We start from the raw sequence: 12994 nt of genomic DNA, 5'->3' as shown, positions 1-12994 counted from the left end.
TTCTTTTAAGCACACTGCACTTTTTGAGACACAGATGACATTATCAATCCATCCACCCAACTGCCCAAAATCCCTTTTCCCATTTTCGCACATGGGGGATTCACATGTTATGATTTTTTTTTAAAAGATTATATTTTCTGGTAGGACATAATCTGTTCATTTAAGTAGATATGTTATAAATAAAGGCTACACTATCAATAAAGGCACAGATTAAATGACTTTGTAAGATGGTAGGTGAGGCAACAATAAGGAAAAAAGTGACTAAGTGAGACCACCAAGTGACCAAGTACTAGTAGTCCGATTAGAGGTTGTGGTTTCCTGTGCTCCAGGATTTTATTCCCTCAGAATCCACACAGGTATTGCCAAGAATTAAGATAAACAATAGAAAAAGGATGACTGCTCCTAGAGAGAGTCTAAATTACTCACATGTGGCTCATTACAACAAGCAAACAAAAAATAAATGCCATATGATAACTTGTTTAGCTGTAATACTACTTTATCAAAGTTTAAATGAATGATTATAATGGTTTATAGTATAAGTTTCATAGCAACATTTAGAGTTAATACAGTTTACACTGTATTTACTTTCTTCATTTGTATTAAGTTAATGAGAAATAGTCAAGGGAATGATATTGTGTCATGTGATTATTAATGTGTGCACAATGTTAAAATTCATCACTGAAAATCATTTTGGAAAAATTATCTCCATTTTACAGCTTGGGTTCTTAACTGCAAAAAGGCTAATCATTTAGTGAAGTACAGTAAATGTGGATTTATTGGAGAACAACCAGTGATCAACAACTTGCACTCAGTTAAAAAAAGGAAGTTATGGGGAAAAGTAGTTTACATAAACTATGGCCAAAAAACCTTTACTTCTCGGAAACTTGAGCAATTCTAGGAGGCTGTAAAACTGATAACAGATAAAGAAAGGTGGTGAGGACTGTGCGAAGTCTGAAGGTGTCTAGTCTAACTGCTAGATATCATAATGATCAAACCAGTGTTACTGCTGGTTTCAGGGTGTTTTTTTTTTCTTTTTAAGCTGAAGTGTGATTGTTATCAGTATATCAATTTTAAGTCAAGCCAAGTCATGTTATCATGTGCTAAATCACACTAGCTGGAGACAGACCTAGTTTAGGCATGGTCACATTTGCAGCTTATCCATAGTGCTCATTTGCTTTTTTTTTCTTTTAGCTGCTCCATTCTCCCTTTCATGAGATTAACAGCTTGATTAACCTTGTATGCTAATACTCTGAGGAACACTGTACACTGGTAGATGACAGGCAAGACAGTTTACATTAAGTTTTGTTGCACAATATTACAGGAGATGTTACTTTCACTCTAAGTAGTATGCCACTTATCATCTTGGCATTTTGATGTTGTAATTATTGGAGGTATTAAAAAAGCATTGACAAAAGGCCAAAGACTATTTATTTGTGCTTTCAATTCCTACCTTAGGTTTTCTGCCAGTGTAGATGAAGGTCCATGGACTGTAATTTAACAGTAGAAGGAAAATGGAATGCTGCAGTTTTCCATTTTGTTTAGAATTACACTTCTTTTTTTTCCTAATTTCTTTTTTTATTTTTCAAATATATTTTAATGAATTCAATAGTATTTATACATAACATCTTAAATAACTATGTACACTATTTACAATAGCCTGACACTATAACAGATCTTAATGTATACAGTTACTTTATAAGTATGTCCAATCCATTATCAGAGTGTCTGAGCAATTATTGTATAGTGTCAATCAGCAATATGACTTTTCCCCAAGGGTTGTTGATAAATGGCTTTGGATAAATTCTTATTTAATTTTAATTTCCAATAATCCCGTGGTCTTCAGTAGGCTGTAGAAGTCTTCTAAAGTTGATATTGTGTTTGTGTTCCATCTTCTTGTTATTCTGGTTAGAACTACACTTCTTTTTTTTATTTTTTGTTTATTTTTCAAATACATTTGAATGAATTCCATAGTATTTATACATAACATCTTAAATAACTATGTACAATATTTACATTAGCCTGACACTATGACAGATCTTAATGTATTCAGTTACTTTATAAGTATGTCCAATCCATTATCAGAGTGTCTGATCAATTATTGCAGTGTCAGTTAATGATAAGACTTTTCACCAAAGGTTGTTCATAAATGGCTTTGGATAAATTCTTAGTTCTTTAATTTTAATTTCCAATAATTCTGTGATCTTCAGCAGGCTGTAGAAGTCTTCCAAAGTTGGTATTGTGTTTGTATTCCTTTGTATTATACACTTCCTTGAAATTGCAAGTATAGTCCATACTAGATACATGTTTGACCTATTCAAATGAGGACCTTCATTCACATTTAATAATACAAGAGCTTTAGTTAAATAAAATGATTCATTAAATAAAGGTTGTAGAACATTATTTATCTTCTTCTTCTTTCGGCTGCTCCCGTTAGGGGTCGCCAAAGCAGATCACCTGTTTCCATTTCTTCCTGCCCTCTGCATCTTGCTCTGTCACACCAACCACCTGCATGTCCTCTCTCACCACATCCATAAACCTTATCTTAGGTCTTCCTATTTTCCTGTTACCTGGCAGCTTCATCCTCAGCATCTTTTTCCCAATATACTCTGCATCCCTCCTCAGCACATATCCAAACCAACGTAATCTTGCCTCAATGGCTTTGTCTCCAAACCTTCCAACCTGGGCTGACCCTCTAATATACTCATTCCTAATCTTGTTCATCCTCGTCACACCCAGTGCAAATCTTAACATCTTCAACTCTGCCGCATCAAGGTCTGACTCCTGCCTTTTTGTCAATGCCACTGTCTCCAATCCATATAACATAGCTGGTCTTCTTAACCTAGCTTCCACTACTCTTTCCCATGACTTCATGCTGTGACTGATCAATGTAATCCCTCTGTAGTTACTACAGCTCTGCACATCACCCTTATTCTTAAAAATCAGTACAAAAACACTTTTTCTCCATTCCTCAGGCATCCTCTCACTTTCCAAGATTTCATTAAACAATCTAGTTAAAAACTCCACAGCCATTTCACCTAAACACCTCCATGCTTCCACAGGTATGTTAAATAGACCAACAGCCTTTCTGTTCTTCATCCTCTTCATAGCTATCCTTACTTCCTCCTTGCTAATCCACTGCACTTCATGATTCATATCCGCACATCATCCAACCTTCTCTCCCTCATTCCCTTCATTCCTCAGCCCCTCAAAGTACTCTTTCCATCTGGTCAACACACTCTCCTTGCTTGTGAGTACGTTTCCCTCATTACCCTTTATCACCCTTACCTGCTGGACATCTTTACTAGCTTGGTCCCTCTGTCTAGCCAATTGGTACGGGTCCTTTTCTCCCTCCTTAGTGTCCAACCTTTCATACAACTCTTCACACATCTTATCCTTAGCCTTCGCTACCTCTCTTTTTGCCATGCATCTCATCACCTTATACTCTTGTCTACTTTCTTCATCTCTCTGACAATTCCACTTCTTCTTTGCCAACTTCTTTCTCTGTATACTCTCCTGTACTTCTTCATTTCACCACCAGGTCTCCTTGTCCTCCTTCATCTTTCCAGATGTCACACGAAGCACCTTTCTAGCCATCTCTCTTACTAGCTCTGCTGTAGTTACCCAGCTATTCGGTAACTCTTCACTGCCACCCAGTGCCTGTCTTAACTCTTCCCTGAGCATCACCTCACAATTACCCTTTTCAATTTCCACCATTTGATCCTTTGTGCTGCGTTATTAATACCATTCCAAAATGGCTTAATTTTAACACAAAGAAAATGTGGTTCCAGTCTGCATTGTAGACTTGCTCACATTTCCAACATATTCCTTTTATGGAAGAACTAATTTTACTGATTTTGTCTGGGGTTAAGAATGCTCTCTCAAAGCATTTCTAAATAAAAACTTTCCAGTATTGTGTAAAGAATATATATTTTATTGATAATAAGATATTTGTTTTAATATATTCAGTTAACTGTATTGAGTGTCTTTTTGTTATATATTTCCAATATGAGGTTTTAGGTGTTGTTTTATAGTTTATTCACTATTTTGTAACATTTTGAAATACTGTTTCCCATGTCAAAGTCATTATATAAGACTTCATATAGGTATTTTGTAAATGTAGTTATTTATTTAAATTAAGAATTGCTAATTATCCTACTTAAGTCTTTTGCATATGACAGAATACTCTGTAAAGTTAACCAGTCCAGTTGTGGAATTGCATATGTTGTTTTTATTACTTGCATGTCTAAAACTTTTAGTACTTTGATACATTGGAGCCAACAAAAATATCCTTTCCGTTCCCAGGAATTAATAATTTCTCTATATAGTTTATGTGGGAAGTTCTGTGTGACTATACATGGTGTTAAAAGATCAAACCAAATTTTTAAATCTATATTTGCATTAATAATTTTCCTAAATTAGTCAATGTAATAATTAATCATATGAGTTTTAGTGGGTTTAGTTATGTTATATTGCATACTAATACATATGCGGCATGGCAAATTGTTTTTTATCTGTTATTTGAAATTTTTTTTTGTAAATCAAATTAATTTATTGATATTACAGTTAGTAATTCTTTCCAATTTACAGAGTAATTTGGACTTATCCAATCTGAGATTGTTTTAGATATTGATGCTTTTATATATGTTTATATATCAGGAAAGTTTAATCCTCCCTATTTACATGGTCTGATATGATGTATTAAAGCTATTCTATTTCTTTTGGGAAACCATAAAAATTGTATTAGGCATGAATTTATTTCTTTAAGTATATTCCTTTCTGGTAACAGTTGTATTGCCAAGGCTATATATAGTATCCTGGGCAATAAAACTATTTTTATTAACTGTAGTCTATCTTCAGACGTTAATATTATTTTGTTCCATTTGTCCATAGAGATTTTAATTGTATTGATGATATTATTGTAGTTTTTTTTAGACTTATTCATTATTTTTCTTGCATAACTCAATTCCTAGATATTTTAAGGTAGATTCTTGTTTCCCTATGATGTGATCCCTCTTAGTCTGCAGTTCTTTTTTATTTAAAAATAAGCATTTTGATTTTGATTTATTGAAATGGAGTCCTGAAGTCATGTGAAAATTGTCAATTAATATATCTAATTCTTCTAATGCCTCTTTTGTATTAGATGATGTTAGTAATATGTCATCAGCAAATAGCATTACCTTAGAATTGTGTTGTTCATAAACATTTATTCCTTTAATTTTTATATTGTTATGAATTGAATCTGCCAATATTTCAATAGCCAGAGCAAATAGAATTGGTGACACGGCACATCCTTATTTAGTGCCTTTTGTTATATGTATAGATTCAGAGGTAAAAGGACCTAACTTGAAATACGCTAAATTATTTGTATATATATATTCTTTAGGAGATGAACAAAGGATGCAGGAAATTCAAATAACATTAGAATTTTTAATAAATAACCCCAGTTTAGGGAATCAAAACTTTTCTCTATATCTAGGCCAATTATGAGTGTTTCTTTATTTTCTTTATTAACATAATCTATAAGAGAAAGTATTCTTTTAATATTGTCATGTGTGTTTCTATGATATATAAATTCAGTTTGATCATTATTTATTGCTTTGGATAGTGGTATTTTCATTCTGTAGTTAATATTATCATAAATGTCATATAGTCATTGTTTAATAATGATATAGGTCTATATGAGGTACAGAGGTTTGGGGATTTGATTTCCTTTAGAATTGGTGTGATTAAGGAATATCTCCAAGAGGGTGGTATTAAAGCTTGTGACTGAATTTCTAATAGAGTTTTATGGAAGATGGATATTATCTTTGAAGGAAAAAGTTTATATATTTCCATAATTATGCCATCTATACCTGGAGCTTAATTATTTTTCCCTGTTTTATTGTATCTGTAATTTCTTTGTAGGATATGGGTGCTTGCAGATCAAGGTTTAATTTTTCTGTTTTTTTTTTATATTAGAATATTTTTCATCTCAATTTAATTGATAGATATGTATATTTTCTTTTTGGAAATGTTCCTTATAGTGCTTTCTATAGGCATCAAGAATGTCACCTATATCTGACGCATTTCCCTTTCTTTTCATGGAAGATACTTTTAATGTTATTAGCTTTTGATTGTATTTTGATTCTTGTGGATAAATTATGTAGATATTTGGGAGAAGTGTCCTAGGTATTAATTCTTAGCTTTTCTAAAGCTAAACCAGTTTTCTGTGTTAGAATTTCACTGTATTTATTGTTGAATACTTCTACTTTCTTTTTCATCTCCAAATGATTTAGATTTTTTCAGCTTTTACTGACAAAAGTTTGCATTGTAGACCTAATAATTCAGAATCCCATTCTCTAATTATTTTATACTGAGTTGGGAGTTTTACCATATATGTAAGCTTTTAATGAGTCCCATATCATTATTTTATTTACATCTGTGGTGTAACTAATATCTAAGTATAACTGTAATTCAGATAATAATCCGTGGTTGAACTCTTTAATTTTAGTTATATATGCTGGAATTCTGAACTTAAAGATGAATGGTTTGTACCCATTTTGAAGTTTTAGTATCAATGAATTGTGGTCTGAAAAGGGGCAGGGAGTGATTGAGAAATTAATGATTTTAGAGTGTAAGTCATAGGCAGCAAATATTTTATCTATTCTAATGTGGATACCAAAGCTGTGATCTTGATGGGAAAATAACAAAGATTTATATTTTTTTAAATTTGAAAGTATCTACAAAATTAAATGATTCTACTCACTTTTTTAAAGCTTTTGATACAGCAGATGTACACAGCAATCTTTTATTTGTAGTTTCAGAAATATTAAATACACAGTTAAAATCTCCTCCTAATATTAAATTGCCTTTATAATTATTGAAAATGAAATCCAGGTGCTTTTTAACAGTTCTTCTTCCAATATCTGGGAACCAGTATAGATTGGCTAGGGTCCATATTCTGTTATTATATTTAACTATTACTAATGCCATAAGGCCTTCTTTATCTTCATACTTATAAATTATTTCTGGGTTAATCACATTTGTTTTCCATAAAATTGTTACCCCTTTTATCTTTGTCTTATAAGTGGATTGGACCAATATCATATATTCCTTAGGATTCTATTTGTAATTGTCATTTATTTTGAAATGAGTTTCTTGAAGGAAGATAATTTGTGCTTTGTTCAGTTTTAAATATTTCAGTAGATTTGATCTTTTGCTAGGATTGTTTAAGCTATTGGTATTTAAAGATAATAAAGTTAAATCCATCTTTGGTTATTTAGACTATGTATTTTTTGTTTTATTGTGACTATTAAATATTTTCCTCTGATAACTATAAAGTATATGTTTGAGCTTTTAAAGGCAATTATCAGTATTATACTTTGAGTGTTTACCAATAAAGTAATGTTTTGGTCAGGCATACTAAAATTTCTTGGAATAAATTTAAATTAATAAATGTTAACAAAACTAAGATCCACACTAGCCATGGAATGAAAACCATTCCTAATCTGATGGATAAACCTAAGTTCATTAGATCATCACTCATACCTTGACAATCCAGAACATCTGATATCCATAAATTGAATTATCATATGGAGAATATTTCTAATAGGCATAAGCAATATTTATATTATTTTGAACAGATATAGTACTATGGTAGATTAGGCAGAATTCTAATACAACATAAATGTCTACTTATTGTATAAACAATTAATATTTACATGAAAGCTAGATGACAAGCAATTCAATCATAGTAAGGTAGGATGTATCATATATAAAACCTAAGTAAGAGATTATAGCACACAGTTATTTATTATATTCACCCTTATTGATGAAGTCTTTCAAAACTTATTACTTAATATAAATAGATGGTAATAATATGTATACCTAATGCTTATAATGCAATGTATTTTACTGGATATATCAGAAGTTGTATTTCATTGTTTGCCAGCATTTAAGTAATCACTTTGTTGCTAAATTACTTAAAGCATCAAGTTTGTTTCATGTAAACATTGATGAAAGTTAGTGCATTTTAATTCTCAGTGCATCCCTCTTCCCTCCATTTCCTACACATAAGGATTTTCATATCTGTCATTTCTTATAATAAAATGAGTGAAATTATAGGTTAAAAACAACAAATTCACTTACTGTGATTAATGATTTCAAGTTCCCTTTCCATATTCATAAATTGCCATTTTGTGGCATCTACTGAAAGTTTTTAGATTTAAATGGCAGCATTCTATTTTGTATAATCAGCAAAGGTTAAAATGAGTGATTATTATCAATTTAATACTATTTGTTCAGAATGTGATCGTTACATTATGTGACATTCCTAATTCAGGCTTCTATTGTTTCCCTTGGACAACTTTGTCAGTTTGATGTCATGTATAAAACATTAGTTACCTTGGTAACAGCTTAAGTATTATATATGGTCAAGATGGGTTACAAAAACTACAATTCAATTTAAAGCAATTACATGACTTGTTATGCATATTTACTTATATAAGAAAATCATCATGCTTCCCCTTGATGTTCAGTGTAGTGTATGTCATTTATAACAAGTTAAGACAGTAGTGTTATTATACACAAGCCCATTTTATTAAATCATGTCTTTAATACCTAAATTCAGCAGACTGCTTCATCTTATATGAAGATTATATATTTTATGTCTAGATTTACTAAAATCATACATTATATAACTATTGTGTGCGTATGTTTTTTTTTTTTTGGCTTAGTTAGTTGAGAGACCACAAGCTGTAATGCTTATTTTTATTATTAGGTCCTTCCAAGCTTGTTTATACAGTCCATAGACTTTAAATTATGAGACCCTTCTAGTTTCTTATTTGTTATAAGTAGATTTCCATCCTTACATGCACACATATCAGTACTTCAAGCACGGGCAACAATGCCCATCCAGTTTTGCCAGAATACCATTTGCTAGTTCATGTGCTGTGTTTCCAGGCTGGTCTTAAAATATCCAAACCAATATTTGTCCTGTTTCATTTTACCAGCCTGTTCCATGCAGTGGCCACTCTGCCAGTGAATCACTCAACACACCTTCCATTCCCACAGATATTTCCATAAAGGAAATCTGATGACTCTCTAACACTTCTTGGCAACACCAAACACCCCTAGAATCAGCTATCCCCATATGCCCAACACATCTGAGCAAGCTCACCTCCAAGACCACTACAAAGGGTACTGCACAAGGCCAAGTGCCCTTAGTCTTTCACAATATCTCAGACTTCCACTCTTATGTGAGTTCTTAATGTGTCTGGACCAAAATACATTTTAAATATAAAATTGCATTTATTATTATTTTTTTTTATCAAGAATCAACTTAATGAGCTAAATGAAGTGTTAGGAGACCATCAATATGTGTACATGTGGTTTTAAACAGCCCATTTATTATATATATATATATATATATATATATATATATATATATATATATATATATATATATATATATATATAAACCATTTTTTAAACCAAAAACTTCATTGCAGAGCATCACCTCAGAAGCTCCTCAGAGCTGTTAAGCATTACTGTCACTCTGTCTCCGTTACCATAAAAACCTGGGAGTGTCTGTTTCTGTTAGTGTGTCTGTGTACTGCATACCAGAGGCTTGCAATGCACCTGAAGCAAAGCTTCACTTCACTACAACTTCAAGCCTAAATTCCCTCTCTTTCAGCTTGGCAGCAGCCAGGAAAAGAACAGAGAGCAAACAGATAAGAAAAAAGTACCTCCCAGCAAGTCGCCACAACAAGAGATAACACATTCTTCCAGCCTTCCCACACTCACTCAACAGATGTATAAACAGACTATTCTCTGCCAAAATATCCCAAATCACTGTTTTATCCACCCCCTTCCCCTGGATCCAGGCTAAAACACCAAATGTCTCTTCCTAATACACAGGCATCAGTAAACCTCAATCACAAGCCGCAACCCACAGCTCTTCGGAGATGAAAACGGCAACATACAACAGCTGCCAGACACAGTTGCATCCACACACACCATGTCAGGCTTAATCAAACAGCACTCCAAGCTATGATACCTGCCATAATTGATATTAACTATGTTTAGACAGAATGATAATGACATTTGTATTAGTTGCCAGACATGGCTGCATCCACATACACCATATCAAGATTGATCAAACAGCACTCGAAGCTATGATATCTCCCATAATTGATATTAACTATGTTTAGAGAGAATAATAATGACATTTGTACTAGCTGCCAGAGACAGCTGCATCCACACACACCAGAAGATTGATCAAACAGCACTTGTAGCTGTGATACCTGCCATAATTGATATTAACTATATTTAGAAAGAATAATGATGACAATTGTACTAAGAGCTTGTTACTTTTATTTAACCAGGATATACATGACATTTCTAAATCATACTTTAACTGAAGAAGGCATTAGTTTCCATGACAGCATTTTTTTTCTAAACACTCTACTGTTAATGCTATTATATATGATGTTAATTTGTTACATTTGAGTCTGAACTCTGATGAATGATATCTTGTTGAATTAGTTAATTAATTACTTAAATTATTATAAGTAAAATGAATGAAAAATGAACAAGATAAGTATTCATTGAGTTCAAGTAGGGGAATTGGAACTTCTATGTTTGTATTATATGTTGCTTTGTTTGGCTGATATATAATGTAAATATCAACCCATCTTGACCTACCTTTGTTTGTGAAGAATTATTGGACTCATTGAACATTCTGAATAAATCATTACTGTTTCTGTTTTTAAGAAACCCTCCTTTTTTAAATAAAAACAGATGACAACTGATGTACCATATCAGTTGATACTTTGAGAGATGTAGTTGTAAGAGTTATTTTTTTGGGACAGCTATCTTGGAATCAGTTTTTTTTTCTGTCTAGCATCAGTCCAAGGATTTGTTTATTTTATTCTTTTAAGATTAGGGGCCATCCATTCCATTTCTTCTGTGATAGAGACTATGTTGTTGTTTTTGATGAATGTAGTAGCTTCTTCTATGTCATGAAAGGTTCTCATCTCATTAGCAAAAATTATTTTTATCTTGGCTGGAAAGGCCAGCTGTACTTTAATGTTGTTTTGTTTCAACAGTTTTATTATTGGCCAGCTTTTTTTCCTTTGTTCTAGTATTCTGGAAGAATAATCATTGTCAAACCTTATCAGGCTTAGCTTGTATTTTAAGGGTGATTTTCTCCAAGCAGATTGCAATATTAGTTCATTGTTCAGAAATGAAAGAAATTTTATAACTATGGATCTAGGTGGAGTAATTGCTGAGTTAGAAGCAGGTTTCCTCAGTGTTCTATGCACCCATTCAATTCCAAATAAAAGTCCCTCTTTCAAGTCTACAAATTCTGGAATCCAGGTTAAGAATTAAATAATGTCTTCTCCTTTAGTGTTTTCAGGCAGACTAAAGATCCTTATGTTGTTTCTCCTTTCCCTGTTTTTTATGTCATCTATTTTGTTAAGCAAAATATATGTGAAACACAAAACCAATGAAAAACCAAGGCACAGCAGAGCAAGAGACCACAATATATGACAGAACAGTCGTGGATTTCACAAACGGATGTTTTATTGTAAATCCACACAGCAAAAACAAATTGTTTTTTGATCCGAACAATAAAAAAATTAGTTACTTAAGTGCTTTTGTCTATGTCAAATCAGAAACTTCCTCAGAAGACCTTTTCGTTGCTACACCCTTAGTTTAAATACAGAAAGACTGTCATAACACACCATCTAGTTACACTGATGAACCAACCAGTTGCAACAATATATGTATTTAAAAAAACTATTAAACATACCTATACAAACACAAAAGAAGATATATATAGACAAAAAGCAATATTACATAAAAATATAAATAAAAATATTTGACAAGGTGACTTTTCACACTCATAAAATCTCACCTTTCCAAGCCTTTTAATTTTAAAAAAGCATGAAAAAGAAAAAGAATCATTTAGCCCAGGCCACTGTATGGCATTAGTTTTTAATTGCCAAATGGCTTTTTTTTTCTCTAAGTATAATGCCCATGGACCACCTCTTATGTCTGGTAAAAGACTTTCAACAACAGTAAATTTAAATGAATGGTCACTAAATTCCATGCAGTGCTTATCTAAAGCATTAGTATATTTCTTATTTTTTATATCCCTGAGGTGTTTGTATATCCAATTTTTTAATCTCCTCTGTTTTTCCTATATAAAAGCAGGGACATTTTGTGCAAAAGACACAGTAAACCACATTATTAATATTGAAAGTACATCCTTCTAAAATGTATACACAAAAGTGGCAAGAATCACATTTTTACATACACCCATTTAGGGGGCCTTTAGATGTAATTTCTAAAATATTCTGGAGACATTTTCCTTTTCTATAAACAATGGTAAGTATTTCTCCTATACATTGTCTAATATCTTTATTATTTGAGATGACCACCCAGTTTTTCATTAAAATATCGGCAATTATTTTGCTATAATTATTGAAAGTAGTGACAAAGGCATTATTGAAATTACTATTTTCCTGAGTGACACATATGGGTTCATTCAAAAGAGTATAAATCATTATTGTCAGTATTGGGACTTGTAACATAACTCACCCTTGCTTGTTGGTATCAGTGAAGCAGGGAAATAAAATGGCCCCTTTTATGTTTGTTAACTACTTTCAACAAAACTTAATTAATTAAGCTACTAGGATACCCTCTTTTTAAAAACATTCCTCTTAGGAACTCACATTCATTCAAAAAACTATTGGAAAGAGTCACCATATGTGCAGCTCTTACAAATTGGCCCTTCACCACAGATTTTCTCTGTTTAAAAGGGTGGAAACTCTCAAAATGTCAAAAGCTATTAGAATATGTAGGTTTCCTAAAATTTTCTGAATTAAATACCCTGAAATGTTTATCCTTCATCAACTTCACATCTACATAGGAAATTTCATCTCGTCCAACATTGTGAGTAAATCTCAGAAAGGAAGTTGATTCACTGATGTACTTAATAAACGCATCA

The sequence above is a fragment of the Protopterus annectens genome, chromosome 7.part0, assembly GCF_019279795.1.
Source record: "Protopterus annectens isolate FY-2018-M chromosome 7.part0, PAN1.0, whole genome shotgun sequence".
In the NCBI taxonomy this organism is placed as follows: Eukaryota; Metazoa; Chordata; order Ceratodontiformes; family Protopteridae; genus Protopterus; species Protopterus annectens.
Note: the sequence above shows the minus strand (reverse complement) of the source record.